Here is a 23,799-nt window from a genome sequence, read left to right as displayed (position 1 = left end):
AGTAACTTTATGTACAAGAGTTATTCCAGGGGTATGCAGAGACTCTTTACATCTCCCCCTTAAATCATTCACAGAGTGTGTTCACTAAAGGCACACAGATAAATGCTTGTCTAAATAATGCATCAAATAAAAAGGCTAGGGTGTCTCAAATTCACCTGTAGCTTTCATAAAGGTGCCATGACATTTTAAAATCCTACTGATTACAGAACACGACAGAGTTCATGCAGCAAGTTGAAAGCAGCACTGAAGAGAAGAATGGAAAAATGTGTCTTGAAGTTATCAAGATCTGTCAAACTGTGTGAATGATAATTCATACCAATAGTATGAGGAGTGTAGAAATCAATTCTGTAGTAGCAGAACTATGATGACAGAGGAGGGCAGCTGGAAGTGACAAGCAGGAGCTGCTTGGAAAGAGAAGAAGGGTTATTTAGTGATGCACTTGTCTGTGAGAGTCAGCTCCCCATGTCAGTGCTGTAAAACTGTTTGGAGCACAGATAGCTAATGCAGTGATGCTGGACTGTGGCAGTGACTATGGAGTGATACTGTGGAATGATAGATGTGGGAGCTCTTGGCACCACTGACAGATAATTAGGGAAATTGGCAGGGCTGGGGGGAAGAAAGCTGAAATCTATTGTGCACATAAAGAAGATGAAAACCTGTTGTTGGGAGGAATATAAGGGCTTTTATCTCCCGTAAGTAAGGAGGGAATTGAAAGCTCTCTGATGAAGGTAGGAACTTAGTGTCAGAGAGTGGAAGGTAACCTGAAGGATGATAATTTGCCAAGCTTGAGCCTGCTGCCTTGTAGAGAGCTTGCCATTTGTAAATGAGAAGCTTTCAACAGGGGAGAAATATAGAGGCAAAAATACAATTTGGTGTCTGCAAAGGCGGGTGTTACAGAGATTCATGAAAAACATTGGCAAAAAATGCAGTGTAAGGCTGAATGCTGTGATCTTTTTTTAACATGACTTGGAACTTAATCAAAGTTAACCACAACAGTTCAGCTTTAGCTGTAATAATAGTAATAAACATAGCAATGTACCTTAGAGTCTTTCAGTCAACTTCCTCTGGAAATCTCATGCCATAAGTGCCTGTCACTGCTGAAATCTGCATTAAGCAAACTCTCCTTTGGACCTTAGGTATAGCCTCTGAAGTGGATAAGGATGTCCATGTAGATTGGAGTGTCAGCTACTGAAAGAAAACACAGAACCCAAGAACAGGTGTGCTTGTTCAGGCCAAAGGAACCTCCTAATACTGTACCCCCAGTGAGTGGAGATAGGGGCAAGGTGGCTGGCAGGCATAGAAGAGCCTAGACTCTGCTATTACTGTGCTAAATCAGGTTGGTTTAAATCACAGGTTAATGAGAAAAGTTTTTATAGCTGTGGCCACACTTTACAATGCAACATATGTGCATTTTCTTCACTCACATAAAGTGTACTTAAAGGAATTAATTTACCCTGTGTCTCTTACCTGGGCATTCATCATTTGACTGGTAATTATAATGACTGTTTTTTTGTACTTGGATTCTTTAGGGAGTGGGCTGTAGGTAAAGTACCTTGTATTCTTTAGGTGTTTATATCCTATTAATTTCACTGAGAGTTAGACAACTAATTAAAAGGTAAATGCCTGAAAAACTTTGATATGGTAGGACTTTGTTTCTGCAAACAGATGCTATGCTGCTGATAGTACTGCAACAGAGTGAAGTTACAGTATGGATGGTTTTGTACATATGCAAGGAATTGGGCCTTACATAGTCCAAGGCATTTTCTTTTAAAAATTTAAAAAGCCCTACAATTTACTCTGCAGCTTAGTGAAGTTACTCAAGCTCAGCAGATCTCAGTGCTTCTCTAGCCACTTTCAGTTACCAACATCTGTGTCTTTTGCAGGCAAAATACAGGCTAAATTTTCAAGGTGTTTGTGGAAATATAGGAGCAGATAACTACAAATTAATAGAAAGGTGAAAAAGAGATGCAGATGACAATGAATTTTATATATTTCAATTTAATTTCTATACAATGCACATATACACTCTTCTTGATTAGGAAGGGAAGCAAAACACTTTCTTGGGTTAAGGAAAAGACCTGATTTAATGACTATCTAAATGTCTTTGTCTCAGTAACAGAGATACCTTCTATACTGTATTCCACAAGTCCAGACTGAAAATGAATCTCTTTGAAACTTTTTTTTTTGTCTCTTCTTTCTGGCTCCAGATAGTGAGAAGAGTATTCAAATGGAGATTTTGGTTCTTTTGAGGCTATTTAGATGTGCAAATCTGCCAAAACACACTTTGTCTAAACAGTGATTCCCTCAGAAGATTGTAAGATTTCAGTTTTATTACTGAAGTGAGTATACAGCTAAAATGGTTTTCTTGCCTCTTATGTGCAATTTTCTCATGGTTACACTGGGGAGCAGAACCTGATTGTATAATAAATTTTACTTGGTATGCAAAATTACAGATATGGAATCAATGAAGGTGCTCAAATGGAATTTAATGGTGATGATGAGTGACAGATGGGAAACTAGCTCCCTCTTGTAAACCTGGACTAGCTCAATGAAGCCATTGAATTGTAGGTGTTCACAAATTTCAGAAATGCCAGTGATTACTTAATCTTAGTAAGTTCAGTAAAAATCCAATACATGCAGGTTTTAAGAATGCAAATAATGAGCTTTCTCAGAAAAAATTGTTTCTGTGCTTGTTTTTCAAAGAATATATTAGACAATATATTTGATTAGACAATATATGATTCATGCAGTCAATGCACTGTGTGAGCTGTGATCCCAGTGGCTGACAACCAGCAAGGTACAGATGAGTAACTTTAACTGATAGTGAGGTACATACAGTGTTGGATTCTCTCATGAGCAAAACAGAATCAACTTGAAGAATTTTTACTGTATCTTTTTGCCAACTAAACAAATTTTCTAGTTGTTGATTTGAGTATTCAGATAGAAGAAAAATGTGCATAATAAACCAAACCCTGAGGAAAAGACTTGGCCCTTGCTTTCCCCAGGTTCAACTTAAGTCAAACACTGCTCTGCCCCACTTCCTGTCCTCAACTTTCCTCAATTTTGTTCACGTGTAGCACCCAGTCCTCCCCAATTCCTTTGGAGAGCAGATGGGAAGCAGAGGGTCCAGGATTAGCACACAACCATTCCTACCTGCTTCTCCTCTGGTGACCCACAGCTGGGGTCCCTCAGGGCTGTTTCTGTCCCAGGGCAGGTCATCCACTGCCGAGGTTTTGGGGTCACTAAGTTGCTTACACCTGCACTGCACCATCCAGACTTGGTTGTGAGTGGCCTGGGGCAGTTCATGCCCTCCTCTGGGCAGTGCTGCAGCTCCTGCTACTTAAACCAGTTCAAGTACAATACATTCTCCTAGACTTTAACAGGAACTGGCATATTTTTGCAAGTGGTTTTGATTTTTTGGTTTTTTTTTACTGACGTCTAGTAGAATTTCAGAAAATTTAATCAAGAAATTAAATCCCTGCCACATAGAGTAGGTAAAAAACAGCAAAACACTATGAAAGGCTGAAACACAAGTTTCAGTCACTTGCTAATACTAAGATTCTTTCTGCATCAGTGCATAGAAAGCCATTTAGGTGTGCAATGGGATGAGCAGCCTCCTGGATGATAGGTTGTGACAGGAAGATACCTGTTAAATACCTTGTTTGGTTTTTTTTTGAAAGTAAGAATTGTGGATGTCCTAGCTGAAGCTCAGGTGGAAATATTTACTGTGAAGATTTGATTCCTTTTAATTCTTCCTCATTTCTTTTTCAGAACTGCTATTTGGGCTGCATTGTCTTTCACAAAAGTAAATTTGGACATAAACCCTGAAATCCTAATGAAGACAAATGAAATGCTAATGGAGAAGCTGGGATCAGGATCAAGGCTATGTGTGGGAAAACAGCTTGCTGAAATGGCTATTTTAAAAGCCTGAGGTGAAACATGTATAACCAATATTTTTCTTCTGTGAACTGGTAAGCATATTTCTCTTGTTAATGAGAAACACAATCTTTCTGAACTTGAATTTTTCAACTGGGTTTATAGGGTTTCCCTTCCTCCCCTTCCCCCCAGTTGCTATGCTACTTTTAGACAATAATACAAATATCTTCTTTTCATTTTGCAACATGTGGCAATGAATAAATACTGTTACTTGGATTAGAGACCAACAAAAGTTATGCTAATACTTTTGCACTCAGAAATATTGTTCAATTATATCCCTTGATGTGTCAAATAACATTCCTTCCCTCTGTATAAAACCCTCCAATAGTCCTAAGATTTTATATATTACACTGATTTCTACAGTGACATTTTATTATGATACCTTTTCTGAAGAGAATTCTTGAACAAAGACTACTTGTTTTAAAGACAGTTTGCCCTCAGTGTTGTACTGAACTCAGATATACACAACTGTATTGTGCCTTAGCACAATAAAAATAAAATAGGTGGTGGATGCAAAAATAATTTCTTTTAGCATAACTGCCTATAGAAGTTATTTGGGCTGAGGTATTTTACCTTTCATTTGCAAGGGGAAAAAATATTTCTGCTCAGCTGCATCAAGTAACTCATTAAAATGTGGCAACACCTCCACAAGTCTAAGCCCTCTGTGGCTTTCCACTCTGAGCATCTCAGTCCAGGTGCTCATATTTATAGGATAACAATGCAGCTAATGTAGTCACAGGATTAATCTTATGTGGCTCCAGATGTGAGGGAATTAATGTGTTTATATGTAGGTTCACAGAAATAACTGATAAATATAATTTTATTTCAGTAAGTATTAGAGGAAAAAAAAACAACCTTACATCAGCTTTTGAGTAGACTGTACCTTACAGCAGCACTTGCCTTATACAGGGAACTAGTGCAGGATTGTGTGTGCACAAATAGCAGAAACAAAAGTTTCACTTAGAAATTCCCTAAGCTCGGTAGTGAGATCATTCAAGCACTGATCTCCTAAAATAACAGAAATACAGGTTCTAAGAATGCCTCATTAGTACCAGGTAAATGCATAACTGAAGCACATGCAAGTTTTTATGACTTCTTAACACCACATAATGGGGGAAGCAGAGGGCACAAAAAGCTTGCCCACTAAGCCACAAGTGATGAGTAGCTCTAGTGCCACAGCCCTTTACGGATTTCCCTGTGGTTTAGCTGGAGCTGTCGGAATGACCTTTGAGTGTTTTTATGCTAGTGACTGCATGACTCGTTTTTATTCTAAATGCTGCTAAACTTGCGGTTTTGCTGTGCCTGACCTTGTGCCTTACTCACTGCAATTGTTTCAAGTGAATTCCTAGGAACAGAATCACAAAGAAAAAAGCTTTTCCATTGTGTTTATCCTTAGACCATCTGAGAGCTTAATGACTATTAGTATTCCACTGTTACTTTCCCCTGTACTTGTCTTAAAAGGAAGCAACATGATGCCCATTTTATATATGGAAAAGAAGTTTAGAACATTTCAGATTAGAAAATCAGAGCCACGATACAAGGAGAGCATGATTTTGGATGCAATGCTCTTTGGCACATCCTAAGCACCAGCAGCTGTGAGGGATCAGTGCCAGGCTGGTGGAGCACAGCTAACCGACGGTGCTTGTGACAATCAGTGCTCAGCTGGGTGAGGGCAGGTGCAGTTTTTCAGGTGCAGCTTGGGAGGAGTTTTAGGAGCTTGCGGTGGTGAAAGCAGCTGGAGGTCGTTTTAGGATTTCCCCTTGCGTGTCTGTGGATCTCTGTCTTGAGCCAACCTACTACTAGGATTGTACTTTCTTGGAGAAAAACTTCTGATTTTGGGAAAACCGCTAAGAAGCGCCTGAGGAGTCTGAACGTAGGACTGGTGAGTAATGTATACGCGGTGTTGTGTTTAAATTGCTTTCACCTACCTAATGGAGACTGCCGATTATGGAGTGGTGTACGGGTGTTTAAAGTTCTTCCTCTTTAGGTGTCTAAAGTGATTACTCTCAGGGAACATTTATATGGTTTGTAGCTCTTTTCTGAGGACAAATAGCTTATGCTCAGAGGCTGTGCAAAAGTTCATTATGTTTGCTATAATGGGCTATCCAAAATAACAGTGTGGAAATATGTATATAAAAACAAGTGCTCTTTTTGTGTGAGGACACTGCATGAGGTTATCAGTTGGGCAGCAGGGAACCTGGTTTCTTTCTAGCTGTGAGTTATCTGCTTCCCCTGGTTTTTAGAGGAGTAGTTTAGTTCTTTAAACTTCTCTGGCATTTACAGTTTCTTTCGTTTTTATTGCTTAGTGGAAATTCAGCTTTATGTTCCTGCAATTTTTGGTCCTTCTCGCCTCCCTGTATTTCAGCTATTTTGGGCTTCCTCTTTGTTGACTGGCTGCTGACTCGAAGTAACGCTCTGTTGAATGGATGTGAGCAGAAATTTTCTGATGCTGGGGAGAGCTGCTTGCTAAATAAAAATAAATAAATTAATAATCTATAGTCCAAGAACCCTAGAAAAATTCAGAGAATTAGCTGTTATACTGTGCTTAGCAAATCAAAATAATTTTGCTGTAATTTTTGGTTTCTGGAGTTTTTGAATTAATTTTTCTGAACTGTTTTGCTTGAAGGAAGTACTTGACAGGAGATGTATAATCCAAAAGTGTTACAGTTCTGTAAAATTATCAACTGTCAATGAGAGAGTATTTTTAAGGTTTTTTACTTTTGTGTAGAGTGAATGTTATAATCCAATAACCTTCATTACTCATGGTAAAATCAACACCTTTTTGATAATATGGTGCATAATCCTTTTGAAAAGGAAAATAAAAATGAATGCTTTCTTGATTAAGTCTTTTTAATACTCCAAGTGGCAACAAAATCCTTATTTTTCTCTATTCATGTCTTTTTAAAAAACCCCGTCAGATGTTTGGGTTTTCTCTGTTGGGTCACAGAATCTAGTAATGGAAAAGAGTTAATTCATTAGGTCACTAATGCCCCTCACTTGCTATAAGGTTATTCACTATTGTGCTCTTATTTTGTCCGATTTCATTTTAAATGAAACCTATTCTAGGACTTATGCTATTTCCTCTGAGTGACATTTCCAAAGATGAAAAGGATCTGATTATCATGCATAGTTTCCTGTTCTACAATCTAAATTTTTATTTACATTAATTTCAACTAATGTTTCTTACTGAAACCTTTTTTTTTCAGTTTCTGATTAGAAGTCAGGGTATGTTAACTTTGTTTTTATATGTTTACATATGCTTCTAAGAGTTATGTTTCTTGCCAGTCTTTTTTTCCCAAACAAATGGCCTAAATCAAGTTAATGTTTAAGAAGGTTTTCTCTTCTTACTCTTGAATTAATTCAGGCAACTTAGCCCATATTTTGTCTCATACAAATTATTTGCAGATTGAGTTAAGTTATGAATAGTTTGTATTTATTTGTTCCTGAGCCAAAGTCCTGTAACAAACCACTGGACCCTATTGAGTCTGCGAATGCGAGTTGTTTTTTATGAACCTTATTACATGGAGTAATATATATGGAGTACTATCAAAGAAAGTGGGTTTTGGTTGGATTGTTTTGATGTATTCTAAACAAGGATATTTCTACAAGTTTTCTCAATATTTACTTCCTCTTGTTTTGTAGCTTGCAAAGCCTTTAATTGTGCTTTGTCTCTTGCTTAATCCTACAGCCTTCTATTCTTGTGAAAGCAGTATTTATTTTAATTTTATAGGGGTTTCACTTTTATTCACAAATTTTCAGGCTTGTCCCATCTCTCCCTACACTACCCTGTCAGTTTCCCATCTTGTTTTTCCATCCCACACCACCATTCCAGTCGATGCCTTCTGGTGTTTTGGTGTTCATTCAAAGGTATTATTACTCTACTTTCACATAACATGGGAGTTTTTCTTTAACAGCTTCTTTCTTCCCACCCCTTGATCTCTTTTCGTTTTCTCTCTCACCCATGGCAGAGAGAACAGGTTCACCAAAACGGCAGGTGAGAGGTAGTTCATACCCATTTCTATCAGTTCTCACCACATGTCCAAAATATATTTGATGTACCTTTCCAGGTTCTCTTAATTATGCTTTCAGTAATTGCAGCTGACTCCAGGGCAAGCAGGTGTCAGGAAAATGCACAAATGCCAGAGGTTTATGTCCAAAGAGGAGACAGAGGAGTCCTGCAGCTTCATCCGAAAGAAGGGAGAGGGTCACCGGGGCACACGCCCGCGGGGTTTTCTCTCTCGGGGTTTTGGGGGCGCAGCTCCTGTTATCCTGAGCTCCCGGCCGCATGTTGCCTCTTCCTTTCCCCACTGCCTGAGGCACAGGGAAGGCACAGCCTTCCCCAACTCCTCCCACATATTGCCCCCTTGAACCTGCCCTTTTACCCCAAAGCTCAGAAACTCGGGCTCTGCAGACCCTTGTCTGCTTCAGGAGCTGGTCTGGGCTCTGAAACAAAACTGCTGCCCAAAGTTAGAAGGGACATTAGGACCCATTTTAAAGGTGTTAACACCCACACTCTCACCCATCAAATTGTAAAGACATTAGCACATATCAGGGGATCGAGGTAGAAACGGGGTATCAGTCTTTGTACTGCCTGCAGTACAGGGAAGCTTTTACCTCTGTGTCATCCCGATACAAGAACAAAAGTTGTCAAGCAGAACAACTCATGTTATTGCTCTAAGACTGACAAAGAATATGAGGCAGCATTAACAAGAACAGGCAATTAACTTTTTAAAGCACTTTTTTCTAGGATTAAGCTTCAAAGATTTTTTTTTTTTTTTCTCGTGGTTGTCACCAACAAGTCATTGAACCCTTTAGATTGTATATGGAGCTATTTACATGACAAATATATGGCAGGGTACTTTCTGTAATGTGATTGCAGATTAATCGTTGTCAACAATCTGCTAATACCAAGCACAAGCACCTGAATGAAATGAATCTGTTTGACCTACTCACTCCAGCACTTCTGGGCCTGGGAGAGTTTGGTCTTCTACTCCCAAATAGAGGTACCTAAAATAAAAGAAATTAAAGTGCCCCGAGGTATGAACTCTTGCAAACGGTGACTATAAAGGGAGTCAGAGGACAAACTTGCATGTAGGTCTAAGACCACAGGTGAAAGGACTGTTGTCTTTAAAGGTAGTTAAATACCAATTTTTTTCTGAGACCAATAAGGGTGAAAAAAGCAAGCTGGCCTTCAGTCCAAAATGATCTATCTTTAAGCTTAAAATTTAACACAAGAAAAGCTATCTTTTGCTGTCTGTTGCCCATGGTGATATGTAGGTGTTAGTATAAAGAAGAAAGGAAAATGTGCAAAAAATGTTTCACTGCACGTGATGGACATGGCTGTAATGGCTGATGAAAACTGATTAATGGAAAAATGATTATTTTAAGTCCAATTTTACGCCTCTATCAGCATATGCATTTTTGAGGGAGCAGAACTCCGTGTTCATGCAGTGGCTCTTTACAGCATTAACTCTGAGATCTGTGAGGCTGGAACAGTCTAGCTTGAAAAGTAATGGAGACTCCATTGTTCAGACTTTAAAATTAGACTGCGAGCTGGTAAATGCATATTAGAGTGCAGCAGCTCAGAGGTTTACTTGGTTAAGAGAGATGGGCATAATAGATCTCATTCCTTGATCAGCCTAAACATGTAACTATTTTCTTCAGGCTTTCCACACTAATCTGCCAGCTTCATTTGTCATGGAATAGAATACTAACCCTTAAAGTCTTACAACTAGAGCTGCTACCAAGTTTTATTGACTACATTAATATTTTAAGCATCTCTGTTTTGAAATGAAAGTAGCTTTTATTTTGCAAATTTTGCAGTAGCTGTTGATCTCTTAAGTGCTTGCAAACCTTTGTCTCCATTGTGAAGTGAAATGTCTTATTTCAGGCCCAGCTTGGATTAAGCTAGAAAGGAACTGAAGTACCATTTTTTGAAATTACTTTGCCGTATGAAAGAGCAGGCTTGCTGTCACAAAACTCTTCTAAATATAAGTGAAGTGCACTAAGGCTGAGATCTTTGTCCTTTCAAAGAATCATGAAATTGTATGGGTTTTTCATTTTGGTTGCTTTTGCATGCCAAGAAAGATTAGTGACTGAAGTGTTGGTTTGCAACTTTGTAAATATTCTAAAGCAACTTTTCAAAATATTGCACAGCCAGAAACCTGCCAGAAGACATTCAGAACTCTCCCAATCATCTTGGTAATCTGCTCCAGTGTTCTGATAAACACTGAAAGAACACCTTTGTGACCAAAGAGAACTAATTTCACACTCATCCTGATATTTGCCTTGTTTAGCAATGCTAGTCCCACTGCTGCTCAAGCTGGTTTGCTGAATTCCTGTGCAAACAAGCGAGACTTGAAAGTTGGGGTTAGAGGGGAAAATGACAGTCTTTGGAGGGCAGGATTATTGATGAAACCATACCTCAGGCATTCCTAACTGAAGTCAGAAAACTTGAGTCAGTGTAAACACAAAACTGCTGATGGGTACAGGTGGTACAGAGGTTAGTCAAAGCTCCTGGACAATTAAAGCATTTGAGAGTGGAAGTACTGGTTCAAGATATGTGGTAATCACAGCTTCAAATCCTTCTGTTTTAATTCTTTTGTTTGTTTGTTTGTTTTGCCTGAATGTATGCTAAGTTAAAGGTCATGCAAAGGTTTATGACCAAATGAAAAAATCAAATTTCAATATTCTTGTTTCTAGGAAAAGAAAAAAATCTTCTAGGGAACCTTAATGTATTAGTGTATTACCCTAATCTTTTTGATATCAGTATTTCTTTAGTACAGAATAAATCCAAGGTGTTTAGCTTTAGTTTAGTAACTTTTCATCTTGTTTCTTAAACAGTGATCAGTATTTAAGGCTACCTGCATATGCCAAAAATCCACAAGTTTTTAACAAGTGCTCAATGATGTGACAATAAAGTCTAGACAATTACTTTAAGTCTTTTTTCACTAAAACACATACTACACATTTCAATTCTTGCTAATAATCCCTCTAGAGGGAGGAAGAGATATAATGGTCACAGAGAAATGCAAGCAAATGTAAAAAGGATGCTCATATTAACTCAGGCTGAGGGTGTGTGTATTGGAGTATTCTCCTTGCAGCAATAGCTGCTGAAAGACAGAAAGAAGGAGGGGGAAAAAAATATCTGTTCTGTTTACCAAAGAGGAAAAAACATAATTTCCTTTAGAAAGGGGGTGGAAGTGTTGTGGTGGAACAGGTATATCAGAATATAACAGCTATGTAGGATTTTAGGCTTTGGAGTCTGTGGGCATAGGTTTTTGATATATATATATATATATATATATATATATATATATATATTTAAATGGTCATGAGCTGAACTTCTAAAATAACCATTGCTTTTTATGTTTTCAAATAAGGCTTTAAATTTCTTTCTGTTCTTTGACGGAAGAAAGGTAAGGAAACATGTACTTATTTTTTCCTTCTGACTTTTTATCAAATTGTTTTTTTGCCTAAGATATTAGGGTTGAAAAATCTCTCTCTAAATAATAGCATCCAAATAGCACAAAATCAAGGTGATTGATTTGTATTTCAGCATTGCAGAATTAATTTGAAATTACGGGCTTGAGGCACTAAATTAAAGTTCTTAGGCAGAAGTTTGGAATCTGATGGTGAGTCTCTTGGAGCTAGAAATACCCACAATGTAAACCACTCAATTTTTCAAAGTAGTTGGTGAGAAAAAAGCAAATTGCCACTATATGAAAAGCCTGTCTTTATTTTAGGGCAGTAAATAGTGAAATATAGTGCTTAGTGTGTTTCTCAAATTTCTGAGGAACTCAGTTGTTTTGCTCACTAGATTGACTGTGAGTTTTAAGATAAAAAAGACCTGAAATATCTGTTTGCTGCTTGAGTTTTGATAGTGGACGTTTTCCCTGGAGGAGAGGTTTAGGATGAGACTGTTATTACTATTACTTCAATGTCTATTGTAACAGTAATGCAGAGACCCTGACAGAATGTTTTCTACAAAATTCTTGTAACAGTAGAAATCTATTTACCGCTGGTCTTGAACATAAACTTTGCAAATATTAGCTGGCAATTCATTTTTCTCTTCTCCAGATGATACATTTTCTTGTTTGCTTTTCCACTTTCTTTCACTGTTAGTCTCCTGAAAAATCTTCGTAGTGAACAATAGGCTTCACAACTCCCAGGAGAAAGATCATCGTGATTGCTTTTCCAAAAACCTCAGTATTGTTCAGTTCAGCTCTGAAGTTGTCTGAAGTCCAGCAGCGGCAGTGGGTGCTGGGCTTCCTTAGGAACAGCTGCCACTGCCCTCTAGCAGAGGCAGGAGAAGCTGCATGTGCTGCTTCACAGTCCCTGTAGTTTTGAGGCTGGTGTACAAATTCACAGCATTCATTGATCCTGGCTTTAAGCTAGAACTGCACTAAGCCAAGCGGCTGATGAGAGACTGGTGTATATTTTCCTCTGGTAATTGTCACTAGGGTGCTCACTGGGGGTAGTGTGCATTCTGGCAGTTGTAACTCTTCAAACTTCATTAGCCAGAGGTGCCTGGTCGTACTGGGTGCCACCCTCAGCCTGTCTACAGGGACTTATTGGGTTATCTTTCATGCCTGCTGTGATCTTGCTAAAGCTTTCTCCGTGTGGAAATCATAAATATGACTATCACTTCATAAAGAAACTGAAAATTAAGAGGAAACATGGGAACTGGCTGCAATTAGAATGTAGAATTTAGAGTTCACAAAATCAAATTATGTCAATTAATAAAAATGTGAAATATTGCAAAAATATTTGAGGGGCTTTTGGAGGTTTTTGTGTGGGAGTATGTATGTTGGGTCAGTACTCTCTCTGCTGGGGCTTTGCTGAGCAATAAGCTTGTGTGCTTCACTTCTGCTGCATTTCAGAAGTTTTCAGAGGAGTGATATTGATATTAACTGACAGGTCATCAAATTCAGCTGAATGAGATGAGGGCCAGAGTAAGAGGGAGCTGAAGTCAAGTTTGCTTATTTTTTTCCCTGTAGGAGAGGGGAAGAGAGTGGTATATCTGGTTTATATTGCATTGTAAACTGCCTTTGTTTTAAACATAATGGGACAACATGAACAAAGATGCTTGTAAGAAGGGGAGTGATGAGATGTCCCAAGTGCAGCCTGTTTTGGGGGGAAAAACAAAAAAAATCCCTGTAAGTGCAAAGAATGTTTTTTTTTTTTTTTTTTTTTTTTTTCCTTTTGAGTGATGTGAATGTAATTAGCAGGTGGTATGGAGATAGGACAAAAGTCCTTGCCTGCACCTTTGGGATTATGATGAAGAATATTTGGAAAATGCCAACTTATTTTTGCACAACATTTAATCTTTCTTCCCCCCACAACACGTATTCTGTGTTCTGGAAATCAGAATGCAAGTCAGTTTAATTACTTTTGCTGTTGTTCCAGTCCCGTGGATTGTAAATATTAGATTTATGAATAGATTTAATCAGCTCTGGAGCTTTTTAAATATACTCAAGCAATTCTGACTGCACCTAGAAAAAGGTCGTGGAAAAAGCTGTCCACAGTGGACTTTGTCTAGACATGAAATCTTCCTTATGAAATGTTAACTGACTAGTTAGAACTATAAATGCTATATCCCTGATGAAGTTGTTTATCTGAGAGTAGCAAAATTTCTCATACCACAGTCTTAGAAGAGACAACAAGCCATTAGCTTCATTAATACCATGTGCTCTGGGATGATATGCTCTCAAAGTAGAAAGTGTCAGTGTAGTGCTATACTCCTGTGGCATGCCTGTGGCATTTTGGTCACTGCATGAGGTGGAAAAGGTTAGTGATGAGTGTTTGACTGAATAGGGCAAAGTCAATATGAAGGGCAGGTAAATGCATCAGGGCTTCTCAGCATGAGGAAAAGAGTCCAGGCTGCTTATGGTAGAAGACTATAAATCTGTGAGTGGCATACTAAAGTGTGCAGAAGATTCCTGTCTGACTTTGCAACTCCTTGTGACACAGATAATTGAAGGTTAGCACAGAGTACTCAGGAAACACCACCATTTGCTTCCCTTGGTCTGATGGCTATCTGTGGCGGTGACCAAAACAGGCAAAACTTTGGCTAGGTGGATCTTCAGCCCAAACTGCTGTGGCTTCTCATGTTCCTATGTGGATAGGCATGATTGTTTGTGTCTGAGTGAGAATCCTCTCAAAGATCCACAAGTCAAGAAAAAAAGCAACATAAGATTCAGTGTTTGGGAATAGGATGGAGGGTGAAGAAATGACAGGGTGGAGAAGCGAAATAATTGCAGCAAAGAAAAAAGTTACAATTTACAAATCCTCCACTTGGTTCAGTGGACTCTTATAAAAATAAATCACTTTAGATTTTAATTATACAGCAATTTAAGCTGAAAAAGTGAACAAAAGCCCAAGTGATTTTATGTGATTTGTGAAATAGCGCAGGTCTTCCATCTTCTGAAGCTGTGTCCTACATTTCTTTCCAGGTACCACAGCCTCCTTCTCATGCTGTGCGGCTTTGCAAGTTCACTGACTTTTAAAACTGCAGGGTTTGCTTAACAGTAGAAGACTTTTACTGCATGTTAGTACTGAATACTGTGGCCACAGTGCTTATGGACAGTGCCCTGCTACATGGCAGTCCTTTGTGCTACAGGAGCAATAACAACTGCCACGGTCAGTGCATCAGGGCTGCTCTGCCAGCTGTCCTGTGGTTGGTGTAGCTAAAACTCCTCAAAGCAATTCCACCATGTTCAATTACAGTTTGGTTGCTAAAACTTGCTATGATAGCTATTTCTGCGATATGAGGCGCCAAACCCATTTCCTGTAGCTCACACTTTGGGGAGCTCTGTCAAGTGTATTTGGCTACTCAGACCCATGAACTGGTTCCTTAATGGTCCCTTGTAGTTATAATTTACTGTAGTAATCCCAGAGCTGCTTCTGAGGAATGGCTTATTTTTGGTTTCATGTTTCTGAAAGAGTCTCAGTCTTCAGTCTCCTGCAGTGTCATCTGCTGCAAAAAACTGGAATTATGGATGACAAGTGAGACAACAGTGTTTGCATCCTGAACCTGATACAGAGGGTCTGAATTACCTGTGGGAAGGCAAAGACAATATAACTGTTTTGATATTTCATAAGGAACTTGTACTTACCACAGCAGAATACTCAGGTTCATGAACCAATGCAGGTCAGCTATTTAGGCAATACATGGAAAATCTGTTTTGGTTCCTGGACTGAGAACTCTAAACTCATTTCATAAGTGAAAGGTTTTGGCAGAGCAATTCTCACTGAAGGAGGGAATTTCAAGCACCTTCATAAATGCAGTGTTGGATGTCTGCCTCCACTGACATTCTAATTTTTTCTTTTCCTGCCAGAAATCTTTTCTTTTCTAAAAATATTTACTTGACTCTGCATATTGCTGCCTAATCTAAAGACGGATAATATAGTGCTGATTTTAAAATCCCAACTGGTTTAGGATATAAGAATGACTTGTAAAAGCATTGCTAAAATGATCAGTTTGGAACAAATTTTCTAACTGATTATGCTCTTCTGGCTGTTGTGTGGTTTCTACACTACCAACCCCCCACTCCCTCCCCCTATAACCACTGCTGCCATCCTAATCTTCTAGACCATTTAGTACCCTCCTCTTATCCTAAGTAAAATACAATTGCTGGCTCTGATATTCATTAGGTGATAATCCAGATTAATTCAGACTTTGATGTAGAAACAAGTCCTATTTCAGCTGCCAAGAAATCCAGATCGCCCCACGGAAAATGTACACACACATGCACGTACACACAGGCACACGCAGTATGTAGAATGCCTTAAAGAAACTGTAGCTAACCACCTTATTAGTATTCCTCCCTCCTCTGTGTTTCACTTGCAGCAACAGAGGGCTGAGCAAAATGCAGTAGAACAGGGACAGAGACAGAGCTGGCAATCATCTCGGTGCAGGCTGCTGAATGTAGGGGGTGGGGGGGGATGCAGCAAAGCAAGATTAATAACCTTGCCATAATCCTGTGCACCCTGGAAGGAGATACCTCCGGTGACTGAGCTGTTCTTGTCTTGATTAATTGGACTGAGTGAATGAGTGGCTGGCAATCCACCTGGTTTGGAGGCGACCCCCTGGTTTTGCTGCTCTCTGAATCCTCTACCCATCTGGGAAGGTAACAGTGAGACATACCATCTGCAGCACACACAGCAGCTATTGGAGGCTACTACTGACAGTTTGCACTACAGTTTTTGGTGAGCAAGAAGCCAGGTATATTGTACAGTAGGATATTTCTGTGCTCGAGCTACCGAATTTCACAATCTGGTCCTTCAGCAACCCCCTACGCTCCCTTTCCAACTGCCTTTGAGTTCTGGGCTTACTTTTGGCATAGTCTCCTGGACGCATTTTGCTGGGGATGAGCAGTAAATGGAACCTCTGAAAAATAATTGTTTTGCTTCTGTGTGACTCGAGAAAAAGCTAAAAGAATCACATACACTTGGAGGAATTTAAATTTCTCTCTGAGAAGTTTATAGAGGGACTGTACTAAAGGTAAGTCCAGGGGATTGTCTACCCCTTCTGTTTCCTTGTTTGTTTCCTGCTTGCTTGCTTGCTTAAAACACAGGAAAAAGACTAAAATATTAGTACTGGGTGGCTACGGAGTGTGGTGTTTGTAAAGTCTGTACTTGTAATTTGCATCCCCTTTTTACATCCTTTTCTGGTTCGGTTTCTTTTCTTCACTCCCTTCTTCCCCTGCCATTTGCCCTGCAAAAATGCTTGCAAAATAATAACCTATAGGGCTCCTGGAAAATGTTAGTTAAATAGCACTATAAAGCTCCTTTTATTTCAAAGGTATTAGAATTTCTAGGAAGAGAAATCTTTTTATTAAACAAGCTAAAATATTTGGGAAATATCTCGAATGGCCAAGAAATATAATTCATACAGTATCTTCAATTGAAGCTTCCATATTTTCATAAATCTTGTCTAGTTTTTTCTCTGCATTTCAGTCAGCTCTGGAATGATGAATATGTAAGTACAAAGCTGTTTCTGCTGCTGTTAGCTGAAGAAAGTAGCAGAATAGAAATTTGTGGATTTGTGCATCCTCTTACCTGAAGTTCATCTTGCTTCTCATAAACCTTTTGAATCATGCATTCTTGTATTTGGTGGTTTGTTTGGGTTTTTTTTGTTTGTTTGCTTTTTGTGTTTTGTTTTTTTTTTTTCTTTGGCTTTTTTTTTTTTTTTTTTTTGGCTACAATGTTTATGCAATACATAGGACCAAACAGTAATAACTCTTATGGTACAAAGTGCCAATCACAAATGAGTTCTTGTGAACCATTAATTTTTGGAATGGGGGTGTTAATAAGCATTCAGGTGACCAAAGTAAATGCTTCATTCAGCATTGGTGCATGGCACTCCAGAATTTCTGGAGATCTATCACTTGCATTGCTCTGGTGCTACTCAGTATTTAAACCTGGCACTTTTCCTCTCCCTGCACCCCTTCCACCAATGCAGTGTCTACTGTAACAGTATGACTGTTGTAGCCTTTCCCATCATTCCATTAAATGATAGAAATAAAATAGCATTGTCTTGCAGTAGAATCAGAGCTCTTTTAGTTGAGCTTTTTTTTTTTTTAATTTTTTAAATTTTTTTATTTTTTTATTATTACTGCACTGATAGTACTTAGCATTCCCAAGGAGGTAAGCAAACCATCTGTAAATACATTTCAAAGATGCTTCGTTCTCCAAGTGCAATTGCTAGGTACTCATGCCTTTTCAATTATATGAATATGAATGACTAATATTGAAGAATATGGTATTTCTTTGAAATACTGCATAGCTGGATACATACTGTAAAAAGACAGGGATCAAAATAGAGTTCTACTGAATAACCAGATGCTCAGGGGCTTCTATATGTATGTATACAAATGTAATGTATGCAAAGAAAAGGGAGATTACATCAGATTTTTAAATACAAAGATACATCAAATAGGATGATCTATTTTTACAAGGAAGTATAATAACCCTTGTAATAGATCCTGTGTTGCAAAGCTAAAAACTTAATGAAAAGGCTCTGCTTCAGAGTAATCAAATCACTTTATATTATTATATCCTGTCAGTCAGTCCCTCTATTTCCCACTGGTTTTGCATAATAGTTTTAAAGATAGATTAAGGAAGAAAGGAGAACTGGTTATAGGTGTGCTTCCCCTCATTTTCTGGAAGTGATGCTTCTGTGTTGCATGTGCATTTACTGTATATGATTATGACAACCAGATCTCTTTCTGGGCAGGATACAGTTTGCCATAGTTTTCCCTTGTTGTACTTTCCTAAAGCCCCAATTAAGTGTTGCACAGGAATCTTATTTCACCAGGCAATCAGTTTTGTTTTCTTTTAACTATGGGGAATAGTCTCTGTCTAATGAGGGCTAAAAAAAAAGTGTGTGTGAGATGGCAACTTATGATTTTTAGAGCCTTACCCTGGTTTTAGAATTGAAGTATAGAATGAGGCTTACAAAGCAGAGATGTTGACTGGGTGAAAGGATGGGACAAATGTTCTGCCCGGAGATGAAACTTCTATGTTCTGGTGAAAAAGACAACACATTTTTCTTCACTTCCATTTCTATATATTCTGATGTATGGAATGAAATTTAATAGTGTTGCCTTAAACTGAGTGGAAGAGCAGTCACCTGTATGCTGGGAAAGAAGCATGTCATCACTCTTTATGGTGTCCAGCTGTTATTAATCATCTGTTTTTTATGTAGTCATGCTTTTTCATTATCTCCTTATATTGCAGACTAAAGCAAATGGTGGCTATTTGGCATTTGAACAGGCTTGCTGAAGAGGAAACCTTGTTCTTCTCTTCCCATGTTCCCCCAATTGTGTTGGTTTAGTAGATTTTTCATTAACTTCTGGAATTTCAATTCTGATTACTTAATTATACTGTCTCACTTGCTATTTTTGGTGTTATTTTTGTATCTCTTACATATGATAGTGTATGTACCATAGCATGTTATCACAAGATCAGTTTTGTTTTATAATACTATTGATATTCTTATGGTAAGAATGGAAATGAATAATAACCAGTTTTAGCAGGTTTTATGTGGAAACAGGCTTTAGCACCAGTTTGACTACTGGTTTGGAGTTTATAAAAACAAAAAACCCACACACAGTCCATCTGTAAAAGGAATATTGTTTCATTTTAGTGATCCTTGAATTTCAATTGCATTTCATAGTGTAATACCCCTTATGCCTTCAGTTTCACCTAGTGTGTAAAACATTTTCTCCTCTGTGCTTTTTGGCTGCCTGTGTGAGCTCAATCCACTATGCTTCGTGTATCTTGCTGGAATATGATAGGGAGGCCTGCACAGGTCTTGCAGTAAGTATGTCATAGGTAAAATGTCTCAGTAGGAATATGGGTACAATGAGGTTCTCATGAGCTGAATTGTCTAAATGTTGTTTTAAGATTAAGTGGAATATAACAGAAATTTCTTTTTCACTTAGTTCCAGTTAATTGAGCAGCTTCCCTTTCATGTTGCTGAAGTCAGCCAGCCAGGCACTAACCTTCTCCAGCACGTTTCTGTGTTTCTAAGACCCAGGGTACTTTACACATGAGTTCTTTTCTTCTTCTGAAACAAGCTGGGCTGACAACTGGTAAAGTAATCTTGGAGCAGTGCAGTGGCATAGAATTAAGGGGAGGATGGGAAGGAGATGTACCAGCAATTCCAAGAATTAAACCAAAATAACAAGTTATGTGGGATGGCAGAACACATCGTTTTGATTGCTGACTCATTGTGTTGGTCTGCAATATAATCTTACTCTAATGTGATGACATTAGCCTGGTTTTGAAATAAGCAGGCAGAAAAGAGTAGTTTATCAGGACCACATTGCTTATGAATGTGTACAGATTTGACTACAAGACTACAAATGGTCTGATCACTGGAAATTCATGCAGGTGGACTTAGCTTTCCTTAACTTTTTAAAAGAATAAATAGCAAGTAAAATTTACCTTTTGCCACTCGAAGAAAAATGAAGTTTCAAATTCAAATCCTTTGAATTGACAAGTTAGGTGAATGAAGTAAATTGTATTCCATGACCTCCCTCCACCCCCTATCCCTTTCCTTATTACTCTCCCATTTCTCTTCATTCTGCGTCAAAGGATAGGGTTTAGGAGTGAAGGAGACTCCAAAATTCCTTTTCCTGGGCTAGCAAGCAAACATGGTAGGTAATACACAGCTTAAGAGTCGTGAATGTAAACCCAGTTAATTTTAATTTCTAAAACCATTTTCAGTATTCCTACATGGAAGTGTGAACATCAAGGTTTTTTTTGAGATTTGTTTAGTTTCTTAACTTGCCAAAAAGACAGTTAATTGGGTTATTTAGGGAAGACACCCATTGTGGTGCTATTTGTTATTTGTCTCCTCACAGATTGAGGTAGCCAAGAAGACATCATTTAATAGTAAGAGTTCCTTATTTTTTTTCAAATGAGTGCAGAAGTTCACATAGTTTTGAGTTGTTTAATGAAAATTTAAAAAATGAGAGAATGTATATTTAGATATTGTAGCTTTCAGGGGTGGTCCAAAAGAGTAGTGCTGAGAGCATGGTGTATATACATATAATCTGCTGTTATTTCTCAGATTGCTAAAAGAGTGAAATTCTCAAAGTGGAGATCAGATAACCCAGTTGTATGCTGAGTTTTCTACAGTCATTTCATATTGCGAAGGAGGAAACTTAGTGCTTCAATGTTCTCTCAATCTGCAAGATGCTGCTGTGTAAGAGCTCTTGCTGCCAAACTTAGAGTGGTTACATAAGGTAGAATCCTATTGATCCTGGGGGAGGGTGGTGGGCAGAAATTTCTTCAGAAACTGGAGACTTTCTTTCTCAGAACAGATACTGCAGAGGCAGAACTGTAGCAAGAAATCTAGGTCTCCTCCCAATATGTGTCGAAGAAACTTTTTGCACAGACAATTGTTTTGTAATCTGCCAAAATTTTTTTACTTAACAGACCATCAGTGGTAAGTATACTTTGTATTCTGTGCCTTGCAGAGGTGGACAGAAAGATGTAAAACAAAAACATGCTTAAATGAAGCTCATAACTGCAGATGTGAAGGGCATCTTTTCTTGCATTTTTTACATGTCTTTAAGTTTGCAACCTGTGGCCAGCAGATTTTTGTGTGAGGCCTATTCTAATCTCTGGTAATTTTAGATGTTGTTTTGGTAGATGAAATTTATGTCAAGGACCCGTGAAGTCCAGCACATGCTAGTAACTACAGAATAAGTTCTAGTCATGTCTGTCCTGCTTACAAGACAAAGAACAAACTTGTATCAGTTTAGCTTCTCTGAAACAGCTGATCTGTATGAAGGAAAAATGACAAATGGGGTGGAAGGGCAGTAACTCTCTTGGAAATGTTAGCCTATTTTAATTTAACTTCCTGTGAGAGCAATAGAGGCCCTCTCCTTTCTCTTGTTTAGTTGTAGGAGAAAATACAACATGGGGTTATCAAGCAGTGGGTGTATTTTTTGTAGAAGCTTTGTTTGCTTTTAGAAATTTGTCTACTAGTGTATAAACTTCACTGTCTTTTCTGGCGCCCCAGCAATAAATTGGCAAATGAGAGAGAAAAGCAATGCTTCTATATGTTGTGGTGCATCACTAGCTTATTAAACACATTATAGACATCATTTTGGTATAATTACGTAAATCTAGGGATGGCGCATTTTCGTCTGTGTGATTTCCCCCTCACCATTTACTGTTCATCAGTTAAATATTCTTAAAAGCATCATTAATAGTTATTAGTTGAAGGGACAAAGCAAAGGTCAATTTTCTGAGGGCTAGGCCTTTCTGCAGAGACTCTCATGTTGGGATTGCATTAGTTTCAACCTATTTTTCATTTTCTCTGGAGACACTCATGATAACAGGGCATTTCATGTAAACCTATAAATCTTCACTACACCCTTTGTTATCTCAGGAAGAAAATAATGCGCTTTTAAACTGAATGATCTACCTACTTAAAACCTACAAGAGTTGCTGCCTTCTGGAAAGCAGAAAGTTTCCAGGAAAACTGGAGAGAAAAGTGTGAAATAAGGTCAGCTCAGAGATTACCTCAAAGGCAAAAGTAGTTTCCTGTTTTTGCAAGAATAGAAATAGGGATTGTGTTGTTCAGACTGTAGGTAGAAGAAAGTTTTCATTTTGCATGCAAAGTGTATTTTGTCAGTTTGGCTCGGAGAAAATGGGTTGTGGAGTGTTCTTTTAAACGTTTCAAGCATATGCTTCAGAAATAAGTCAGGTCTCAAGTCTTCATTTTTATTTTGATTAAGGCTAATAACCTTAGTGGTATTATTGAAACTCCATAATGGATATGGAGCTTTCTTGAAAAAAGTTTTGAAAACTTAAGGCTTGGACTTGTCCAGGAAATTTGAGCTACAATATTCCTTAAATAAAGGAATATATATTAAGTAAAAATAAATCTCAGAACAGAACTTGGTGAAAGTGCTGCCCCACCAAAACTCTTCAGTTACTGTATCACAATTGTGTTGTAAATATTAAGGTCATATTCGTTATCTGTTCAGATATGCAATCATTCCTCTCATTAACTCAAAATACCTCATGTTAGGATCACTAGAATTCAGAAAGCCTGAAGCAAACTGAGGCATGCAGAAGAGGTAATTTACTACGTAGGCATACAAGAGCCTAAGTATCCAAAACCAGGTTCAAATCAAATGACCAATACATTGAAAATTTGTACTGTGTAATAGAACTAAATGGATAGGTATTTTCATTACTGGAAAATGTTGTGGTTTCTGGAGATCATGAACTAGACCTCAGAATATTTGACAAAGTCAGTTTTTATGTAATCGGCCATGTTTTCCATGAAAAATATAAGCTAGAAGTGTGTAAGCTTTGACTGTCTTCAGCAACTAAAATATTATTTATAGCTTTATATTATCAGCTCTAGAATATGCAGAGGAATGTCTGAGTTAATGTATGGCTGGATTCATGTAACCTGTGTCATCAGGAAGTAGCATTTTTCATTCTCCTCTTCATGTCTCATATTACATCTGTTCCACAACGTTTTTTTGCCTCTGAAATTTGCAGGGGGAGCTTGCAGTGGAGTGGGTTGTGTACGGAGGCTTTGCTCAGAGACACTTCTTATTTTCCTGTAACCTATAGGAGAGTGTCCATGCTCTCTACTGGAGAGCAAAGTGGCCTTGGGGAGCAAGGATTGTCCTGGTCCTCCTTGGCTCTGTCCTGCCCTGCAACTACCACGTGATTTAAATGGGTGGTATGGGAGAGAGAGTACAGCCTAACTTGTGAGCTTTCTTTTTCCTCCTTTGTCATTGATATTCAAGGCTTGCTGCAGTAACATGGTGTCCTCCTTTTACAGAAGTCACCACCCTTTCAGACCACAAAAGATCCCTTCAGACTGGGATTCCCTTGACAATCAGCTTTATAGTTTAAGCAGCTTTATGCAATACTGACAACAGTGACAGTTGAGAGGTAACTAGGAGACTTCTTGTATTATAAATACTTGACTTGGGAGTGTGTGCTTAAGGGTCCTAATCTGCCTAAAAGAGTCTCTTAATCTGCCTTAATTCTTCTTATTATATTCCCTTTCTGAAGTAGGTGGAGACACACAATCTTTCTTTTCATTTAGATGAAAAGTTCCACACCTGTCTCATTAAATATTATATTTTTTATAAGGTTATAGGATTTATATTTTCTACTAGATATCTTTACAGAATGTAGAAAGAGAAGAGAGACTTAGCAAAATATCTGTCAAAAAACTTGTTTTTATGTTATGTACTTTCCCATTTAAAATCAAAGCTTTGCTTTGGATCATGAACATTTCAATAATTTTTCCATCTGGAATGTAATGGAAGATTCTGAGGACTACCAGTGGAGAAGAATAGCTTCCTTATC

The 23,799-nt window shown here is 38.2% G+C and overlaps 1 protein-coding gene and 1 long non-coding RNA gene across 8 annotated transcripts in view; one reads left to right on the top strand and one right to left on the bottom strand.

Annotated features, from left to right (window-relative positions):
* Nucleotides 1-308: 308 nt before the first annotated feature.
* Nucleotides 309-3,255, bottom strand: LOC306803782. Its single transcript, XR_013774697.1, has 3 exons — nucleotides 3,154-3,255; nucleotides 1,040-1,188; nucleotides 309-401 (listed from the first exon to the last, which is right to left on the bottom strand). It is a non-coding gene; the product is annotated as an uncharacterized lncRNA (long non-coding RNA).
* Nucleotides 3,256-5,685: 2,430 nt separating this feature from the next.
* The window catches only part of LRRC4C (leucine rich repeat containing 4C), a 490,319-nt gene continuing 472,205 nt past the window's right edge, over nucleotides 5,686-23,799 (top strand). For 2 of the 7 annotated variants that reach the window (XM_079308656.1, XM_079308667.1), the window contains exon 1: nucleotides 15,804-16,441. The gene's annotated coding sequence lies outside the window, so the exon portion shown is untranslated. Of the gene's footprint in view, nucleotides 5,819-15,779; nucleotides 16,442-23,799 lie in introns of those variants that run through there. The other 5 variants (XM_079308653.1, XM_079308664.1, XM_079308666.1 and 2 more) reach the window with 5 other exon arrangements.

The sequence above is a fragment of the Erithacus rubecula genome, assembly GCF_903797595.1.
Source record: "Erithacus rubecula genome assembly, chromosome: 6".
NCBI lineage: Eukaryota > Metazoa > Chordata > Aves > Passeriformes > Muscicapidae > Erithacus > Erithacus rubecula.
The sequence above is the reverse complement of the archived record's forward strand: the minus strand, read 5'-3'. Positions and strand labels throughout refer to the sequence as shown.